The 17,395-nt window shown below is 51.6% G+C and overlaps 17 non-coding genes across 17 annotated transcripts; all 17 read left to right on the forward strand.

Moving 5' to 3' along the window:
- Positions 1-329: 329 nt before the first annotated feature.
- On the forward strand, positions 330-493 carry LOC128012285 (U1 spliceosomal RNA). Its single transcript, XR_008182808.1, has one exon. It is a non-coding gene; the product is annotated as a U1 spliceosomal RNA (small nuclear RNA).
- An 867-nt stretch (positions 494-1,360) lies between these two features.
- Positions 1,361-1,551, forward strand: LOC128012541 (U2 spliceosomal RNA). Its single transcript, XR_008183065.1, has one exon. It is a non-coding gene; the product is annotated as a U2 spliceosomal RNA (small nuclear RNA).
- A 379-nt stretch (positions 1,552-1,930) lies between these two features.
- LOC128012286 (U1 spliceosomal RNA) lies at positions 1,931-2,094 on the forward strand. The gene has a single exon (XR_008182809.1). It is a non-coding gene; the product is annotated as a U1 spliceosomal RNA (small nuclear RNA).
- An 867-nt stretch (positions 2,095-2,961) lies between these two features.
- Positions 2,962-3,152, forward strand: LOC128012542 (U2 spliceosomal RNA). Its single transcript, XR_008183066.1, has one exon. It is a non-coding gene; the product is annotated as a U2 spliceosomal RNA (small nuclear RNA).
- Positions 3,153-3,531: 379 nt separating this feature from the next.
- On the forward strand, positions 3,532-3,695 carry LOC128012287 (U1 spliceosomal RNA). Its single transcript, XR_008182810.1, has one exon. It is a non-coding gene; the product is annotated as a U1 spliceosomal RNA (small nuclear RNA).
- An 867-nt stretch (positions 3,696-4,562) lies between these two features.
- On the forward strand, positions 4,563-4,753 carry LOC128012544 (U2 spliceosomal RNA). Its single transcript, XR_008183068.1, has one exon. It is a non-coding gene; the product is annotated as a U2 spliceosomal RNA (small nuclear RNA).
- Positions 4,754-5,132: 379 nt separating this feature from the next.
- LOC128012288 (U1 spliceosomal RNA) lies at positions 5,133-5,296 on the forward strand. Its single transcript, XR_008182811.1, has one exon. It is a non-coding gene; the product is annotated as a U1 spliceosomal RNA (small nuclear RNA).
- An 867-nt stretch (positions 5,297-6,163) lies between these two features.
- Positions 6,164-6,354, forward strand: LOC128012545 (U2 spliceosomal RNA). Its single transcript, XR_008183069.1, has one exon. It is a non-coding gene; the product is annotated as a U2 spliceosomal RNA (small nuclear RNA).
- A 379-nt stretch (positions 6,355-6,733) lies between these two features.
- Positions 6,734-6,897, forward strand: LOC128012289 (U1 spliceosomal RNA). Its single transcript, XR_008182812.1, has one exon. It is a non-coding gene; the product is annotated as a U1 spliceosomal RNA (small nuclear RNA).
- Positions 6,898-8,866: 1,969 nt separating this feature from the next.
- LOC128012546 (U2 spliceosomal RNA) lies at positions 8,867-9,057 on the forward strand. The gene has a single exon (XR_008183070.1). It is a non-coding gene; the product is annotated as a U2 spliceosomal RNA (small nuclear RNA).
- Positions 9,058-9,436: 379 nt separating this feature from the next.
- Positions 9,437-9,600, forward strand: LOC128012291 (U1 spliceosomal RNA). Its single transcript, XR_008182814.1, has one exon. It is a non-coding gene; the product is annotated as a U1 spliceosomal RNA (small nuclear RNA).
- An 867-nt stretch (positions 9,601-10,467) lies between these two features.
- LOC128012547 (U2 spliceosomal RNA) lies at positions 10,468-10,658 on the forward strand. The gene has a single exon (XR_008183071.1). It is a non-coding gene; the product is annotated as a U2 spliceosomal RNA (small nuclear RNA).
- A 379-nt stretch (positions 10,659-11,037) lies between these two features.
- LOC128012292 (U1 spliceosomal RNA) lies at positions 11,038-11,201 on the forward strand. Its single transcript, XR_008182815.1, has one exon. It is a non-coding gene; the product is annotated as a U1 spliceosomal RNA (small nuclear RNA).
- A 1,887-nt stretch (positions 11,202-13,088) lies between these two features.
- On the forward strand, positions 13,089-13,279 carry LOC128012548 (U2 spliceosomal RNA). The gene has a single exon (XR_008183072.1). It is a non-coding gene; the product is annotated as a U2 spliceosomal RNA (small nuclear RNA).
- A 379-nt stretch (positions 13,280-13,658) lies between these two features.
- On the forward strand, positions 13,659-13,822 carry LOC128012293 (U1 spliceosomal RNA). The gene has a single exon (XR_008182816.1). It is a non-coding gene; the product is annotated as a U1 spliceosomal RNA (small nuclear RNA).
- A 1,969-nt stretch (positions 13,823-15,791) lies between these two features.
- On the forward strand, positions 15,792-15,982 carry LOC128012549 (U2 spliceosomal RNA). Its single transcript, XR_008183073.1, has one exon. It is a non-coding gene; the product is annotated as a U2 spliceosomal RNA (small nuclear RNA).
- Positions 15,983-16,361: 379 nt separating this feature from the next.
- On the forward strand, positions 16,362-16,525 carry LOC128012294 (U1 spliceosomal RNA). Its single transcript, XR_008182817.1, has one exon. It is a non-coding gene; the product is annotated as a U1 spliceosomal RNA (small nuclear RNA).
- Positions 16,526-17,395: the final 870 nt, after the last annotated feature.

Genomic DNA, 17,395 nt, shown 5'->3' on the forward strand with positions numbered 1-17,395 from the left:
AGCTGCCATTGCAGATGCTGTGGTTTATTGCAAACTTTTTTCCTGATGTGTCCTCCTGGGGTCTTGGACTCTTCCACTAACGATGCACCCACCTGAGGTCTTGAAGTGGTGGTGCATCTAGACGAGGTGGTGCATCGAATCAGGTGTGTTTGTTTAAAGAGAGTCATCTAAAACTGGCGTTGGGAAGCACCGGCCCATGAGCTTGGCAGTTTCCAGGCCAGTAACGGAAGGCACCCGTCCTTCCTTTCCTGGAGCGGGGGCGGAGGGCTAACCGTTGGTGAGGATGGTAGAGATGCAAATCAGACCTCTGGCTGACCGCCTGCGCCTTCATACTTACCTGGCAGGGGAGACACCATGATCAAGAAGGCGGTTCACCCAGGGCGAGGCTTGTCCATTGCACTCCGGCCATGCTGACCCCTGCGAATTCCCCAAATGCGGGAATCTCGACTGCATAATTTATGGTAGTGGGGGACTGCGTTCGCGCTCTCCCCTGAAATTGTTGGTGAAACAAAGCAGAAGAGGTTTTTACAGTTTTTTATTTATTTCCATTTCAGAATGGGGAGTTCTGTCACATGCGAGATACGTGTTGTGCGCCTGTGAAACAAAGTCACTTACGCTCTTGAAAAATCAGACCCTGGTGGGTAGTTTAGTTCGAACATAGCGCAGACCTTACTTTGAAAGTAGATTGGACTGACTGCAGCCTAGCTGTATCTGTCTCCATGTTGTTTGTTTGTCCTTTTTTTCGATTCGTATTAATTTTGTTGTCGCTTACAGCGCCACCTAGTGGCCTGTCGCCGCGCCCTTTTTCACCTGGCCTCGGACTGAGCCCCTGCACAGGTGTGCCGATTTGGGTGAAGGGATCTCACTCCTTCCCGGAGTTATAGCCATTCGAGCCACCTCGGACACGCCACCTTAGCACGTTTTGAGGTCCCCTCGCCAAGGTGAATGGAAATTTCCTCTTTTTTTGGATGATTATTGACAGTCAGACTCCAGAGAAGCTTTCTGTGCTGATTTGGGTGGGACTGGGCCAAATACCTGGCGCTAGGTTGCAAAAGAAGGTTTTCGACAAAATCCAAAATACCCGAAAATTTCGTCAGAGCGACGAGCCAATCTGAGACCTGCGTCTCGTTCGGCTCGAGCCAAGGATTCCGATGACATAAGGCACGTGGCTCTGCGACCAACCGTTTGGGAGTTACGAGCGATGCCGTACTTTCCGTCAGGCCGATCGGGACGAGGCCCGGTGACGTTGTAGACAGGGGAGGCTACCACCATCCCCCAGCGTTTTTAGGTCTCCCAAAACTTACCAAAGCCGAGATGGGCATCGCCGTGTCCGGCTTCCTCCCTGCTGCGTCTTAGCAGCATCGCTTCTCGGCCTTTTGGCTAAGATCAAGTGTAGTATCTGTTCTTATCAGTTTAATATCTGATACGTCCCCCATCCGGGGACTACATATTAAATGGATTTTTAGATCACGGAGCTGGAGCCGGGGCTTGCTCCGTCCACTCCATGCATCGGCCTGGTATTGCAGTGTCTCCAGGAACGGTGTGCTTTCCCTTTTTGGGGATTGCCATTTATTGTGTCGAATAGCAGAACAAGGAATGAGAGCTGCCATTGCAGATGCTGTGGTTTATTGCAAACTTTTTTCCTGATGTGTCCTCCTGGGGTCTTGGACTCTTCCACTAACGATGCACCCACCTGAGGTCTTGAAGTGGTGGTGCATCTAGACGAGGTGGTGCATCGAATCAGGTGTGTTTGTTTAAAGAGAGTCATCTAAAACTGGCGTTGGGAAGCACCGGCCCATGAGCTTGGCAGTTTCCAGGCCAGTAACGGAAGGCACCCGTCCTTCCTTTCCTGGAGCGGGGGCGGAGGGCTAACCGTTGGTGAGGATGGTAGAGATGCAAATCAGACCTCTGGCTGACCGCCTGCGCCTTCATACTTACCTGGCAGGGGAGACACCATGATCAAGAAGGCGGTTCACCCAGGGCGAGGCTTGTCCATTGCACTCCGGCCATGCTGACCCCTGCGAATTCCCCAAATGCGGGAATCTCGACTGCATAATTTATGGTAGTGGGGGACTGCGTTCGCGCTCTCCCCTGAAATTGTTGGTGAAACAAAGCAGAAGAGGTTTTTACAGTTTTTTATTTATTTCCATTTCAGAATGGGGAGTTCTGTCACATGCGAGATACGTGTTGTGCGCCTGTGAAACAAAGTCACTTACGCTCTTGAAAAATCAGACCCTGGTGGGTAGTTTAGTTCGAACATAGCGCAGACCTTACTTTGAAAGTAGATTGGACTGACTGCAGCCTAGCTGTATCTGTCTCCATGTTGTTTGTTTGTCCTTTTTTTCGATTCGTATTAATTTTGTTGTCGCTTACAGCGCCACCTAGTGGCCTGTCGCCGCGCCCTTTTTCACCTGGCCTCGGACTGAGCCCCTGCACAGGTGTGCCGATTTGGGTGAAGGGATCTCACTCCTTCCCGGAGTTATAGCCATTCGAGCCACCTCGGACACGCCACCTTAGCACGTTTTGAGGTCCCCTCGCCAAGGTGAATGGAAATTTCCTCTTTTTTTGGATGATTATTGACAGTCAGACTCCAGAGAAGCTTTCTGTGCTGATTTGGGTGGGACTGGGCCAAATACCTGGCGCTAGGTTGCAAAAGAAGGTTTTCGACAAAATCCAAAATACCCGAAAATTTCGTCAGAGCGACGAGCCAATCTGAGACCTGCGTCTCGTTCGGCTCGAGCCAAGGATTCCGATGACATAAGGCACGTGGCTCTGCGACCAACCGTTTGGGAGTTACGAGCGATGCCGTACTTTCCGTCAGGCCGATCGGGACGAGGCCCGGTGACGTTGTAGACAGGGGAGGCTACCACCATCCCCCAGCGTTTTTAGGTCTCCCAAAACTTACCAAAGCCGAGATGGGCATCGCCGTGTCCGGCTTCCTCCCTGCTGCGTCTTAGCAGCATCGCTTCTCGGCCTTTTGGCTAAGATCAAGTGTAGTATCTGTTCTTATCAGTTTAATATCTGATACGTCCCCCATCCGGGGACTACATATTAAATGGATTTTTAGATCACGGAGCTGGAGCCGGGGCTTGCTCCGTCCACTCCATGCATCGGCCTGGTATTGCAGTGTCTCCAGGAACGGTGTGCTTTCCCTTTTTGGGGATTGCCATTTATTGTGTCGAATAGCAGAACAAGGAATGAGAGCTGCCATTGCAGATGCTGTGGTTTATTGCAAACTTTTTTCCTGATGTGTCCTCCTGGGGTCTTGGACTCTTCCACTAACGATGCACCCACCTGAGGTCTTGAAGTGGTGGTGCATCTAGACGAGGTGGTGCATCGAATCAGGTGTGTTTGTTTAAAGAGAGTCATCTAAAACTGGCGTTGGGAAGCACCGGCCCATGAGCTTGGCAGTTTCCAGGCCAGTAACGGAAGGCACCCGTCCTTCCTTTCCTGGAGCGGGGGCGGAGGGCTAACCGTTGGTGAGGATGGTAGAGATGCAAATCAGACCTCTGGCTGACCGCCTGCGCCTTCATACTTACCTGGCAGGGGAGACACCATGATCAAGAAGGCGGTTCACCCAGGGCGAGGCTTGTCCATTGCACTCCGGCCATGCTGACCCCTGCGAATTCCCCAAATGCGGGAATCTCGACTGCATAATTTATGGTAGTGGGGGACTGCGTTCGCGCTCTCCCCTGAAATTGTTGGTGAAACAAAGCAGAAGAGGTTTTTACAGTTTTTTATTTATTTCCATTTCAGAATGGGGAGTTCTGTCACATGCGAGATACGTGTTGTGCGCCTGTGAAACAAAGTCACTTACGCTCTTGAAAAATCAGACCCTGGTGGGTAGTTTAGTTCGAACATAGCGCAGACCTTACTTTGAAAGTAGATTGGACTGACTGCAGCCTAGCTGTATCTGTCTCCATGTTGTTTGTTTGTCCTTTTTTTCGATTCGTATTAATTTTGTTGTCGCTTACAGCGCCACCTAGTGGCCTGTCGCCGCGCCCTTTTTCACCTGGCCTCGGACTGAGCCCCTGCACAGGTGTGCCGATTTGGGTGAAGGGATCTCACTCCTTCCCGGAGTTATAGCCATTCGAGCCACCTCGGACACGCCACCTTAGCACGTTTTGAGGTCCCCTCGCCAAGGTGAATGGAAATTTCCTCTTTTTTTGGATGATTATTGACAGTCAGACTCCAGAGAAGCTTTCTGTGCTGATTTGGGTGGGACTGGGCCAAATACCTGGCGCTAGGTTGCAAAAGAAGGTTTTCGACAAAATCCAAAATACCCGAAAATTTCGTCAGAGCGACGAGCCAATCTGAGACCTGCGTCTCGTTCGGCTCGAGCCAAGGATTCCGATGACATAAGGCACGTGGCTCTGCGACCAACCGTTTGGGAGTTACGAGCGATGCCGTACTTTCCGTCAGGCCGATCGGGACGAGGCCCGGTGACGTTGTAGACAGGGGAGGCTACCACCATCCCCCAGCGTTTTTAGGTCTCCCAAAACTTACCAAAGCCGAGATGGGCATCGCCGTGTCCGGCTTCCTCCCTGCTGCGTCTTAGCAGCATCGCTTCTCGGCCTTTTGGCTAAGATCAAGTGTAGTATCTGTTCTTATCAGTTTAATATCTGATACGTCCCCCATCCGGGGACTACATATTAAATGGATTTTTAGATCACGGAGCTGGAGCCGGGGCTTGCTCCGTCCACTCCATGCATCGGCCTGGTATTGCAGTGTCTCCAGGAACGGTGTGCTTTCCCTTTTTGGGGATTGCCATTTATTGTGTCGAATAGCAGAACAAGGAATGAGAGCTGCCATTGCAGATGCTGTGGTTTATTGCAAACTTTTTTCCTGATGTGTCCTCCTGGGGTCTTGGACTCTTCCACTAACGATGCACCCACCTGAGGTCTTGAAGTGGTGGTGCATCTAGACGAGGTGGTGCATCGAATCAGGTGTGTTTGTTTAAAGAGAGTCATCTAAAACTGGCGTTGGGAAGCACCGGCCCATGAGCTTGGCAGTTTCCAGGCCAGTAACGGAAGGCACCCGTCCTTCCTTTCCTGGAGCGGGGGCGGAGGGCTAACCGTTGGTGAGGATGGTAGAGATGCAAATCAGACCTCTGGCTGACCGCCTGCGCCTTCATACTTACCTGGCAGGGGAGACACCATGATCAAGAAGGCGGTTCACCCAGGGCGAGGCTTGTCCATTGCACTCCGGCCATGCTGACCCCTGCGAATTCCCCAAATGCGGGAATCTCGACTGCATAATTTATGGTAGTGGGGGACTGCGTTCGCGCTCTCCCCTGAAATTGTTGGTGAAACAAAGCAGAAGAGGTTTTTACAGTTTTTTATTTATTTCCATTTCAGAATGGGGAGTTCTGTCACATGCGAGATACGTGTTGTGCGCCTGTGAAACAAAGTCACTTACGCTCTTGAAAAATCAGACCCTGGTGGGTAGTTTAGTTCGAACATAGCGCAGACCTTACTTTGAAAGTAGATTGGACTGACTGCAGCCTAGCTGTATCTGTCTCCATGTTGTTTGTTTGTCCTTTTTTTCGATTCGTATTAATTTTGTTGTCGCTTACAGCGCCACCTAGTGGCCTGTCGCCGCGCCCTTTTTCACCTGGCCTCGGACTGAGCCCCTGCACAGGTGTGCCGATTTGGGTGAAGGGATCTCACTCCTTCCCGGAGTTATAGCCATTCGAGCCACCTCGGACACGCCACCTTAGCACGTTTTGAGGTCCCCTCGCCAAGGTGAATGGAAATTTCCTCTTTTTTTGGATGATTATTGACAGTCAGACTCCAGAGAAGCTTTCTGTGCTGATTTGGGTGGGACTGGGCCAAATACCTGGCGCTAGGTTGCAAAAGAAGGTTTTCGACAAAATCCAAAATACCCGAAAATTTCGTCAGAGCGACGAGCCAATCTGAGACCTGCGTCTCGTTCGGCTCGAGCCAAGGATTCCGATGACATAAGGCACGTGGCTCTGCGACCAACCGTTTGGGAGTTACGAGCGATGCCGTACTTTCCGTCAGGCCGATCGGGACGAGGCCCGGTGACGTTGTAGACAGGGGAGGCTACCACCATCCCCCAGCGTTTTTAGGTCTCCCAAAACTTACCAAAGCCGAGATGGGCATCGCCGTGTCCGGCTTCCTCCCTGCTGCGTCTTAGCAGCATCGCTTCTCGGCCTTTTGGCTAAGATCAAGTGTAGTATCTGTTCTTATCAGTTTAATATCTGATACGTCCCCCATCCGGGGACTACATATTAAATGGATTTTTAGATCACGGAGCTGGAGCCGGGGCTTGCTCCGTCCACTCCATGCATCGGCCTGGTATTGCAGTGTCTCCAGGAACGGTGTGCTTTCCCTTTTTGGGGATTGCCATTTATTGTGTCGAATAGCAGAACAAGGAATGAGAGCTGCCATTGCAGATGCTGTGGTTTATTGCAAACTTTTTTCCTGATGTGTCCTCCTGGGGTCTTGGACTCTTCCACTAACGATGCACCCACCTGAGGTCTTGAAGTGGTGGTGCATCTAGACGAGGTGGTGCATCGAATCAGGTGTGTTTGTTTAAAGAGAGTCATCTAAAACTGGCGTTGGGAAGCACCGGCCCATGAGCTTGGCAGTTTCCAGGCCAGTAACGGAAGGCACCCGTCCTTCCTTTCCTGGAGCGGGGGCGGAGGGCTAACCGTTGGTGAGGATGGTAGAGATGCAAATCAGACCTCTGGCTGACCGCCTGCGCCTTCATACTTACCTGGCAGGGGAGACACCATGATCAAGAAGGCGGTTCACCCAGGGCGAGGCTTGTCCATTGCACTCCGGCCATGCTGACCCCTGCGAATTCCCCAAATGCGGGAATCTCGACTGCATAATTTATGGTAGTGGGGGACTGCGTTCGCGCTCTCCCCTGAAATTGTTGGTGAAACAAAGCAGAAGAGGTTTTTACAGTTTTTTATTTATTTCCATTTCAGAATGGGGAGTTCTGTCACATGCGAGATACGTGTTGTGCGCCTGTGAAACAAAGTCACTTACGCTCTTGAAAAATCAGACCCTGGTGGGTAGTTTAGTTCGAACATAGCGCAGACCTTACTTTGAAAGTAGATTGGACTGACTGCAGCCTAGCTGTATCTGTCTCCATGTTGTTTGTTTGTCCTTTTTTTCGATTCGTATTAATTTTGTTGTCGCTTACAGCGCCACCTAGTGGCCTGTCGCCGCGCCCTTTTTCACCTGGCCTCGGACTGAGCCCCTGCACAGGTGTGCCGATTTGGGTGAAGGGATCTCACTCCTTCCCGGAGTTATAGCCATTCGAGCCACCTCGGACACGCCACCTTAGCACGTTTTGAGGTCCCCTCGCCAAGGTGAATGGAAATTTCCTCTTTTTTTGGATGATTATTGACAGTCAGACTCCAGAGAAGCTTTCTGTGCTGATTTGGGTGGGACTGGGCCAAATACCTGGCGCTAGGTTGCAAAAGAAGGTTTTCGACAAAATCCAAAATACCCGAAAATTTCGTCAGAGCGACGAGCCAATCTGAGACCTGCGTCTCGTTCGGCTCGAGCCAAGGATTCCGATGACATAAGGCACGTGGCTCTGCGACCAACCGTTTGGGAGTTACGAGCGATGCCGTACTTTCCGTCGCTGCAGTTCCACCGTCAGGCCGATCGGGACAAGGCCCGGTGACGTTGCAGACAGGGGAGGGTACTACGATCCCGCAGTGTTTCGGGTGTTTTCATCTTTGTTTGATTGTCTTTTTACATTACATTTTCCCTATTTTTCAGCTTACGGCGCCACCTACTGGCCTGTCGCCACGCCCCTTTTCGAGCCACCTCGGACACGCCACCTTAGCACGTTTTGAGGTCCCCTCGCCAAGGTGAATGGAAATTTCCTCTTTTTTTGGATGATTATTGACAGTCAGACTCCAGAGAAGCTTTCTGTGCTGATTTGGGTGGGACTGGGCCAAATACCTGGCGCTAGGTTGCAAAAGAAGGTTTTCGACAAAATCCAAAATACCCGAAAATTTCGTCAGAGCGACGAGCCAATCTGAGACCTGCGTCTCGTTCGGCTCGAGCCAAGGATTCCGATGACATAAGGCACGTGGCTCTGCGACCAACCGTTTGGGAGTTACGAGCGATGCCGTACTTTCCGTCGCTGCAGTTCCACCGTCAGGCCGATCGGGACAAGGCCCGGTGACGTTGCAGACAGGGGAGGGTACTACGATCCCGCAGTGTTTCGGGTGTTTTCATCTTTGTTTGATTGTCTTTTTACATTACATTTTCCCTATTTTTCAGCTTACGGCGCCACCTACTGGCCTGTCGCCACGCCCCTTTTCACCTGGCCTCGGACTGAGCCCCTGCACAGGTGTGCCGATTTGGGTGAAGGGATCTCACTCCTTCCCGGAGTTATAGCCATTCGAGCCACCTCGGACACGCCACCTTAGCACGTTTTGAGGTCCCCTCGCCAAGGTGAATGGAAATTTCCTCTTTTTTTGGATGATTATTGACAGTCAGACTCCAGAGAAGCTTTCTGTGCTGATTTGGGTGGGACTGGGCCAAATACCTGGCGCTAGGTTGCAAAAGAAGGTTTTCGACAAAATCCAAAATACCCGAAAATTTCGTCAGAGCGACGAGCCAATCTGAGACCTGCGTCTCGTTCGGCTCGAGCCAAGGATTCCGATGACATAAGGCACGTGGCTCTGCGACCAACCGTTTGGGAGTTATGAGCGATGCCGTACTTTCCGTCAGGCCGATCGGGACGAGGCCCGGTGACGTTGTAGACAGGGGAGGCTACCACCATCCCCCAGCGTTTTTAGGTCTCCCAAAACTTACCAAAGCCGAGATGGGCATCGCCGTGTCCGGCTTCCTCCCTGCTGCGTCTTAGCAGCATCGCTTCTCGGCCTTTTGGCTAAGATCAAGTGTAGTATCTGTTCTTATCAGTTTAATATCTGATACGTCCCCCATCCGGGGACTACATATTAAATGGATTTTTAGATCACGGAGCTGGAGCCGGGGCTTGCTCCGTCCACTCCATGCATCGGCCTGGTATTGCAGTGTCTCCAGGAACGGTGTGCTTTCCCTTTTTGGGGATTGCCATTTATTGTGTCGAATAGCAGAACAAGGAATGAGAGCTGCCATTGCAGATGCTGTGGTTTATTGCAAACTTTTTTCCTGATGTGTCCTCCTGGGGTCTTGGACTCTTCCACTAACGATGCACCCACCTGAGGTCTTGAAGTGGTGGTGCATCTAGACGAGGTGGTGCATCGAATCAGGTGTGTTTGTTTAAAGAGAGTCATCTAAAACTGGCGTTGGGAAGCACCGGCCCATGAGCTTGGCAGTTTCCAGGCCAGTAACGGAAGGCACCCGTCCTTCCTTTCCTGGAGCGGGGGCGGAGGGCTAACCGTTGGTGAGGATGGTAGAGATGCAAATCAGACCTCTGGCTGACCGCCTGCGCCTTCATACTTACCTGGCAGGGGAGACACCATGATCAAGAAGGCGGTTCACCCAGGGCGAGGCTTGTCCATTGCACTCCGGCCATGCTGACCCCTGCGAATTCCCCAAATGCGGGAATCTCGACTGCATAATTTATGGTAGTGGGGGACTGCGTTCGCGCTCTCCCCTGAAATTGTTGGTGAAACAAAGCAGAAGAGGTTTTTACAGTTTTTTATTTATTTCCATTTCAGAATGGGGAGTTCTGTCACATGCGAGATACGTGTTGTGCGCCTGTGAAACAAAGTCACTTACGCTCTTGAAAAATCAGACCCTGGTGGGTAGTTTAGTTCGAACATAGCGCAGACCTTACTTTGAAAGTAGATTGGACTGACTGCAGCCTAGCTGTATCTGTCTCCATGTTGTTTGTTTGTCCTTTTTTTCGATTCGTATTAATTTTGTTGTCGCTTACAGCGCCACCTAGTGGCCTGTCGCCGCGCCCTTTTTCACCTGGCCTCGGACTGAGCCCCTGCACAGGTGTGCCGATTTGGGTGAAGGGATCTCACTCCTTCCCGGAGTTATAGCCATTCGAGCCACCTCGGACACGCCACCTTAGCACGTTTTGAGGTCCCCTCGCCAAGGTGAATGGAAATTTCCTCTTTTTTTGGATGATTATTGACAGTCAGACTCCAGAGAAGCTTTCTGTGCTGATTTGGGTGGGACTGGGCCAAATACCTGGCGCTAGGTTGCAAAAGAAGGTTTTCGACAAAATCCAAAATACCCGAAAATTTCGTCAGAGCGACGAGCCAATCTGAGACCTGCGTCTCGTTCGGCTCGAGCCAAGGATTCCGATGACATAAGGCACGTGGCTCTGCGACCAACCGTTTGGGAGTTACGAGCGATGCCGTACTTTCCGTCAGGCCGATCGGGACGAGGCCCGGTGACGTTGTAGACAGGGGAGGCTACCACCATCCCCCAGCGTTTTTAGGTCTCCCAAAACTTACCAAAGCCGAGATGGGCATCGCCGTGTCCGGCTTCCTCCCTGCTGCGTCTTAGCAGCATCGCTTCTCGGCCTTTTGGCTAAGATCAAGTGTAGTATCTGTTCTTATCAGTTTAATATCTGATACGTCCCCCATCCGGGGACTACATATTAAATGGATTTTTAGATCACGGAGCTGGAGCCGGGGCTTGCTCCGTCCACTCCATGCATCGGCCTGGTATTGCAGTGTCTCCAGGAACGGTGTGCTTTCCCTTTTTGGGGATTGCCATTTATTGTGTCGAATAGCAGAACAAGGAATGAGAGCTGCCATTGCAGATGCTGTGGTTTATTGCAAACTTTTTTCCTGATGTGTCCTCCTGGGGTCTTGGACTCTTCCACTAACGATGCACCCACCTGAGGTCTTGAAGTGGTGGTGCATCTAGACGAGGTGGTGCATCGAATCAGGTGTGTTTGTTTAAAGAGAGTCATCTAAAACTGGCGTTGGGAAGCACCGGCCCATGAGCTTGGCAGTTTCCAGGCCAGTAACGGAAGGCACCCGTCCTTCCTTTCCTGGAGCGGGGGCGGAGGGCTAACCGTTGGTGAGGATGGTAGAGATGCAAATCAGACCTCTGGCTGACCGCCTGCGCCTTCATACTTACCTGGCAGGGGAGACACCATGATCAAGAAGGCGGTTCACCCAGGGCGAGGCTTGTCCATTGCACTCCGGCCATGCTGACCCCTGCGAATTCCCCAAATGCGGGAATCTCGACTGCATAATTTATGGTAGTGGGGGACTGCGTTCGCGCTCTCCCCTGAAATTGTTGGTGAAACAAAGCAGAAGAGGTTTTTACAGTTTTTTATTTATTTCCATTTCAGAATGGGGAGTTCTGTCACATGCGAGATACGTGTTGTGCGCCTGTGAAACAAAGTCACTTACGCTCTTGAAAAATCAGACCCTGGTGGGTAGTTTAGTTCGAACATAGCGCAGACCTTACTTTGAAAGTAGATTGGACTGACTGCAGCCTAGCTGTATCTGTCTCCATGTTGTTTGTTTGTCCTTTTTTTCGATTCGTATTAATTTTGTTGTCGCTTACAGCGCCACCTAGTGGCCTGTCGCCGCGCCCTTTTTCACCTGGCCTCGGACTGAGCCCCTGCACAGGTGTGCCGATTTGGGTGAAGGGATCTCACTCCTTCCCGGAGTTATAGCCATTCGAGCCACCTCGGACACGCCACCTTAGCACGTTTTGAGGTCCCCTCGCCAAGGTGAATGGAAATTTCCTCTTTTTTTGGATGATTATTGACAGTCAGACTCCAGAGAAGCTTTCTGTGCTGATTTGGGTGGGACTGGGCCAAATACCTGGCGCTAGGTTGCAAAAGAAGGTTTTCGACAAAATCCAAAATACCCGAAAATTTCGTCAGAGCGACGAGCCAATCTGAGACCTGCGTCTCGTTCGGCTCGAGCCAAGGATTCCGATGACATAAGGCACGTGGCTCTGCGACCAACCGTTTGGGAGTTACGAGCGATGCCGTACTTTCCGTCGCTGCAGTTCCACCGTCAGGCCGATCGGGACAAGGCCCGGTGACGTTGCAGACAGGGGAGGGTACTACGATCCCGCAGTGTTTCGGGTGTTTTCATCTTTGTTTGATTGTCTTTTTACATTACATTTTCCCTATTTTTCAGCTTACGGCGCCACCTACTGGCCTGTCGCCACGCCCCTTTTCGAGCCACCTCGGACACGCCACCTTAGCACGTTTTGAGGTCCCCTCGCCAAGGTGAATGGAAATTTCCTCTTTTTTTGGATGATTATTGACAGTCAGACTCCAGAGAAGCTTTCTGTGCTGATTTGGGTGGGACTGGGCCAAATACCTGGCGCTAGGTTGCAAAAGAAGGTTTTCGACAAAATCCAAAATACCCGAAAATTTCGTCAGAGCGACGAGCCAATCTGAGACCTGCGTCTCGTTCGGCTCGAGCCAAGGATTCCGATGACATAAGGCACGTGGCTCTGCGACCAACCGTTTGGGAGTTACGAGCGATGCCGTACTTTCCGTCGCTGCAGTTCCACCGTCAGGCCGATCGGGACAAGGCCCGGTGACGTTGCAGACAGGGGAGGGTACTACGATCCCGCAGTGTTTCGGGTGTTTTCATCTTTGTTTGATTGTCTTTTTACATTACATTTTCCCTATTTTTCAGCTTACGGCGCCACCTACTGGCCTGTCGCCACGCCCCTTTTCGAGCCACCTCGGACACGCCACCTTAGCACGTTTTGAGGTCCCCTCGCCAAGGTGAATGGAAATTTCCTCTTTTTTTGGATGATTATTGACAGTCAGACTCCAGAGAAGCTTTCTGTGCTGATTTGGGTGGGACTGGGCCAAATACCTGGCGCTAGGTTGCAAAAGAAGGTTTTCGACAAAATCCAAAATACCCGAAAATTTCGTCAGAGCGACGAGCCAATCTGAGACCTGCGTCTCGTTCGGCTCGAGCCAAGGATTCCGATGACATAAGGCACGTGGCTCTGCGACCAACCGTTTGGGAGTTACGAGCGATGCCGTACTTTCCGTCAGGCCGATCGGGACGAGGCCCGGTGACGTTGTAGACAGGGGAGGCTACCACCATCCCCCAGCGTTTTTAGGTCTCCCAAAACTTACCAAAGCCGAGATGGGCATCGCCGTGTCCGGCTTCCTCCCTGCTGCGTCTTAGCAGCATCGCTTCTCGGCCTTTTGGCTAAGATCAAGTGTAGTATCTGTTCTTATCAGTTTAATATCTGATACGTCCCCCATCCGGGGACTACATATTAAATGGATTTTTAGATCACGGAGCTGGAGCCGGGGCTTGCTCCGTCCACTCCATGCATCGGCCTGGTATTGCAGTGTCTCCAGGAACGGTGTGCTTTCCCTTTTTGGGGATTGCCATTTATTGTGTCGAATAGCAGAACAAGGAATGAGAGCTGCCATTGCAGATGCTGTGGTTTATTGCAAACTTTTTTCCTGATGTGTCCTCCTGGGGTCTTGGACTCTTCCACTAACGATGCACCCACCTGAGGTCTTGAAGTGGTGGTGCATCTAGACGAGGTGGTGCATCGAATCAGGTGTGTTTGTTTAAAGAGAGTCATCTAAAACTGGCGTTGGGAAGCACCGGCCCATGAGCTTGGCAGTTTCCAGGCCAGTAACGGAAGGCACCCGTCCTTCCTTTCCTGGAGCGGGGGCGGAGGGCTAACCGTTGGTGAGGATGGTAGAGATGCAAATCAGACCTCTGGCTGACCGCCTGCGCCTTCATACTTACCTGGCAGGGGAGACACCATGATCAAGAAGGCGGTTCACCCAGGGCGAGGCTTGTCCATTGCACTCCGGCCATGCTGACCCCTGCGAATTCCCCAAATGCGGGAATCTCGACTGCATAATTTATGGTAGTGGGGGACTGCGTTCGCGCTCTCCCCTGAAATTGTTGGTGAAACAAAGCAGAAGAGGTTTTTACAGTTTTTTATTTATTTCCATTTCAGAATGGGGAGTTCTGTCACATGCGAGATACGTGTTGTGCGCCTGTGAAACAAAGTCACTTACGCTCTTGAAAAATCAGACCCTGGTGGGTAGTTTAGTTCGAACATAGCGCAGACCTTACTTTGAAAGTAGATTGGACTGACTGCAGCCTAGCTGTATCTGTCTCCATGTTGTTTGTTTGTCCTTTTTTTCGATTCGTATTAATTTTGTTGTCGCTTACAGCGCCACCTAGTGGCCTGTCGCCGCGCCCTTTTTCACCTGGCCTCGGACTGAGCCCCTGCACAGGTGTGCCGATTTGGGTGAAGGGATCTCACTCCTTCCCGGAGTTATAGCCATTCGAGCCACCTCGGACACGCCACCTTAGCACGTTTTGAGGTCCCCTCGCCAAGGTGAATGGAAATTTCCTCTTTTTTTGGATGATTATTGACAGTCAGACTCCAGAGAAGCTTTCTGTGCTGATTTGGGTGGGACTGGGCCAAATACCTGGCGCTAGGTTGCAAAAGAAGGTTTTCGACAAAATCCAAAATACCCGAAAATTTCGTCAGAGCGACGAGCCAATCTGAGACCTGCGTCTCGTTCGGCTCGAGCCAAGGATTCCGATGACATAAGGCACGTGGCTCTGCGACCAACCGTTTGGGAGTTACGAGCGATGCCGTACTTTCCGTCGCTGCAGTTCCACCGTCAGGCCGATCGGGACAAGGCCCGGTGACGTTGCAGACAGGGGAGGGTACTACGATCCCGCAGTGTTTCGGGTGTTTTCATCTTTGTTTGATTGTCTTTTTACATTACATTTTCCCTATTTTTCAGCTTACGGCGCCACCTACTGGCCTGTCGCCACGCCCCTTTTCGAGCCACCTCGGACACGCCACCTTAGCACGTTTTGAGGTCCCCTCGCCAAGGTGAATGGAAATTTCCTCTTTTTTTGGATGATTATTGACAGTCAGACTCCAGAGAAGCTTTCTGTGCTGATTTGGGTGGGACTGGGCCAAATACCTGGCGCTAGGTTGCAAAAGAAGGTTTTCGACAAAATCCAAAATACCCGAAAATTTCGTCAGAGCGACGAGCCAATCTGAGACCTGCGTCTCGTTCGGCTCGAGCCAAGGATTCCGATGACATAAGGCACGTGGCTCTGCGACCAACCGTTTGGGAGTTACGAGCGATGCCGTACTTTCCGTCGCTGCAGTTCCACCGTCAGGCCGATCGGGACAAGGCCCGGTGACGTTGCAGACAGGGGAGGGTACTACGATCCCGCAGTGTTTCGGGTGTTTTCATCTTTGTTTGATTGTCTTTTTACATTACATTTTCCCTATTTTTCAGCTTACGGCGCCACCTACTGGCCTGTCGCCACGCCCCTTTTCACCTGGCCTCGGACTGAGCCCCTGCACAGGTGTGCCGATTTGGGTGAAGGGATCTCACTCCTTCCCGGAGTTATAGCCATTCGAGCCACCTCGGACACGCCACCTTAGCACGTTTTGAGGTCCCCTCGCCAAGGTGAATGGAAATTTCCTCTTTTTTTGGATGATTATTGACAGTCAGACTCCAGAGAAGCTTTCTGTGCTGATTTGGGTGGGACTGGGCCAAATACCTGGCGCTAGGTTGCAAAAGAAGGTTTTCGACAAAATCCAAAATACCCGAAAATTTCGTCAGAGCGACGAGCCAATCTGAGACCTGCGTCTCGTTCGGCTCGAGCCAAGGATTCCGATGACATAAGGCACGTGGCTCTGCGACCAACCGTTTGGGAGTTACGAGCGATGCCGTACTTTCCGTCAGGCCGATCGGGACGAGGCCCGGTGACGTTGTAGACAGGGGAGGCTACCACCATCCCCCAGCGTTTTTAGGTCTCCCAAAACTTACCAAAGCCGAGATGGGCATCGCCGTGTCCGGCTTCCTCCCTGCTGCGTCTTAGCAGCATCGCTTCTCGGCCTTTTGGCTAAGATCAAGTGTAGTATCTGTTCTTATCAGTTTAATATCTGATACGTCCCCCATCCGGGGACTACATATTAAATGGATTTTTAGATCACGGAGCTGGAGCCGGGGCTTGCTCCGTCCACTCCATGCATCGGCCTGGTATTGCAGTGTCTCCAGGAACGGTGTGCTTTCCCTTTTTGGGGATTGCCATTTATTGTGTCGAATAGCAGAACAAGGAATGAGAGCTGCCATTGCAGATGCTGTGGTTTATTGCAAACTTTTTTCCTGATGTGTCCTCCTGGGGTCTTGGACTCTTCCACTAACGATGCACCCACCTGAGGTCTTGAAGTGGTGGTGCATCTAGACGAGGTGGTGCATCGAATCAGGTGTGTTTGTTTAAAGAGAGTCATCTAAAACTGGCGTTGGGAAGCACCGGCCCATGAGCTTGGCAGTTTCCAGGCCAGTAACGGAAGGCACCCGTCCTTCCTTTCCTGGAGCGGGGGCGGAGGGCTAACCGTTGGTGAGGATGGTAGAGATGCAAATCAGACCTCTGGCTGACCGCCTGCGCCTTCATACTTACCTGGCAGGGGAGACACCATGATCAAGAAGGCGGTTCACCCAGGGCGAGGCTTGTCCATTGCACTCCGGCCATGCTGACCCCTGCGAATTCCCCAAATGCGGGAATCTCGACTGCATAATTTATGGTAGTGGGGGACTGCGTTCGCGCTCTCCCCTGAAATTGTTGGTGAAACAAAGCAGAAGAGGTTTTTACAGTTTTTTATTTATTTCCATTTCAGAATGGGGAGTTCTGTCACATGCGAGATACGTGTTGTGCGCCTGTGAAACAAAGTCACTTACGCTCTTGAAAAATCAGACCCTGGTGGGTAGTTTAGTTCGAACATAGCGCAGACCTTACTTTGAAAGTAGATTGGACTGACTGCAGCCTAGCTGTATCTGTCTCCATGTTGTTTGTTTGTCCTTTTTTTCGATTCGTATTAATTTTGTTGTCGCTTACAGCGCCACCTAGTGGCCTGTCGCCGCGCCCTTTTTCACCTGGCCTCGGACTGAGCCCCTGCACAGGTGTGCCGATTTGGGTGAAGGGATCTCACTCCTTCCCGGAGTTATAGCCATTCGAGCCACCTCGGACACGCCACCTTAGCACGTTTTGAGGTCCCCTCGCCAAGGTGAATGGAAATTTCCTCTTTTTTTGGATGATTATTGACAGTCAGACTCCAGAGAAGCTTTCTGTGCTGATTTGGGTGGGACTGGGCCAAATACCTGGCGCTAGGTTGCAAAAGAAGGTTTTCGACAAAATCCAAAATACCCGAAAATTTCGTCAGAGCGACGAGCCAATCTGAGACCTGCGTCTCGTTCGGCTCGAGCCAAGGATTCCGATGACATAAGGCACGTGGCTCTGCGACCAACCGTTTGGGAGTTACGAGCGATGCCGTACTTTCCGTCAGGCCGATCGGGACGAGGCCCGGTGACGTTGTAGACAGGGGAGGCTACCACCATCCCCCAGCGTTTTTAGGTCTCCCAAAACTTACCAAAGCCGAGATGGGCATCGCCGTGTCCGGCTTCCTCCCTGCTGCGTCTTAGCAGCATC

The sequence above is a fragment of the Carassius gibelio genome, chromosome B23 (assembly GCF_023724105.1).
Source record: "Carassius gibelio isolate Cgi1373 ecotype wild population from Czech Republic chromosome B23, carGib1.2-hapl.c, whole genome shotgun sequence".
Classification (NCBI taxonomy): Eukaryota; Metazoa; Chordata; class Actinopteri; order Cypriniformes; family Cyprinidae; genus Carassius; species Carassius gibelio.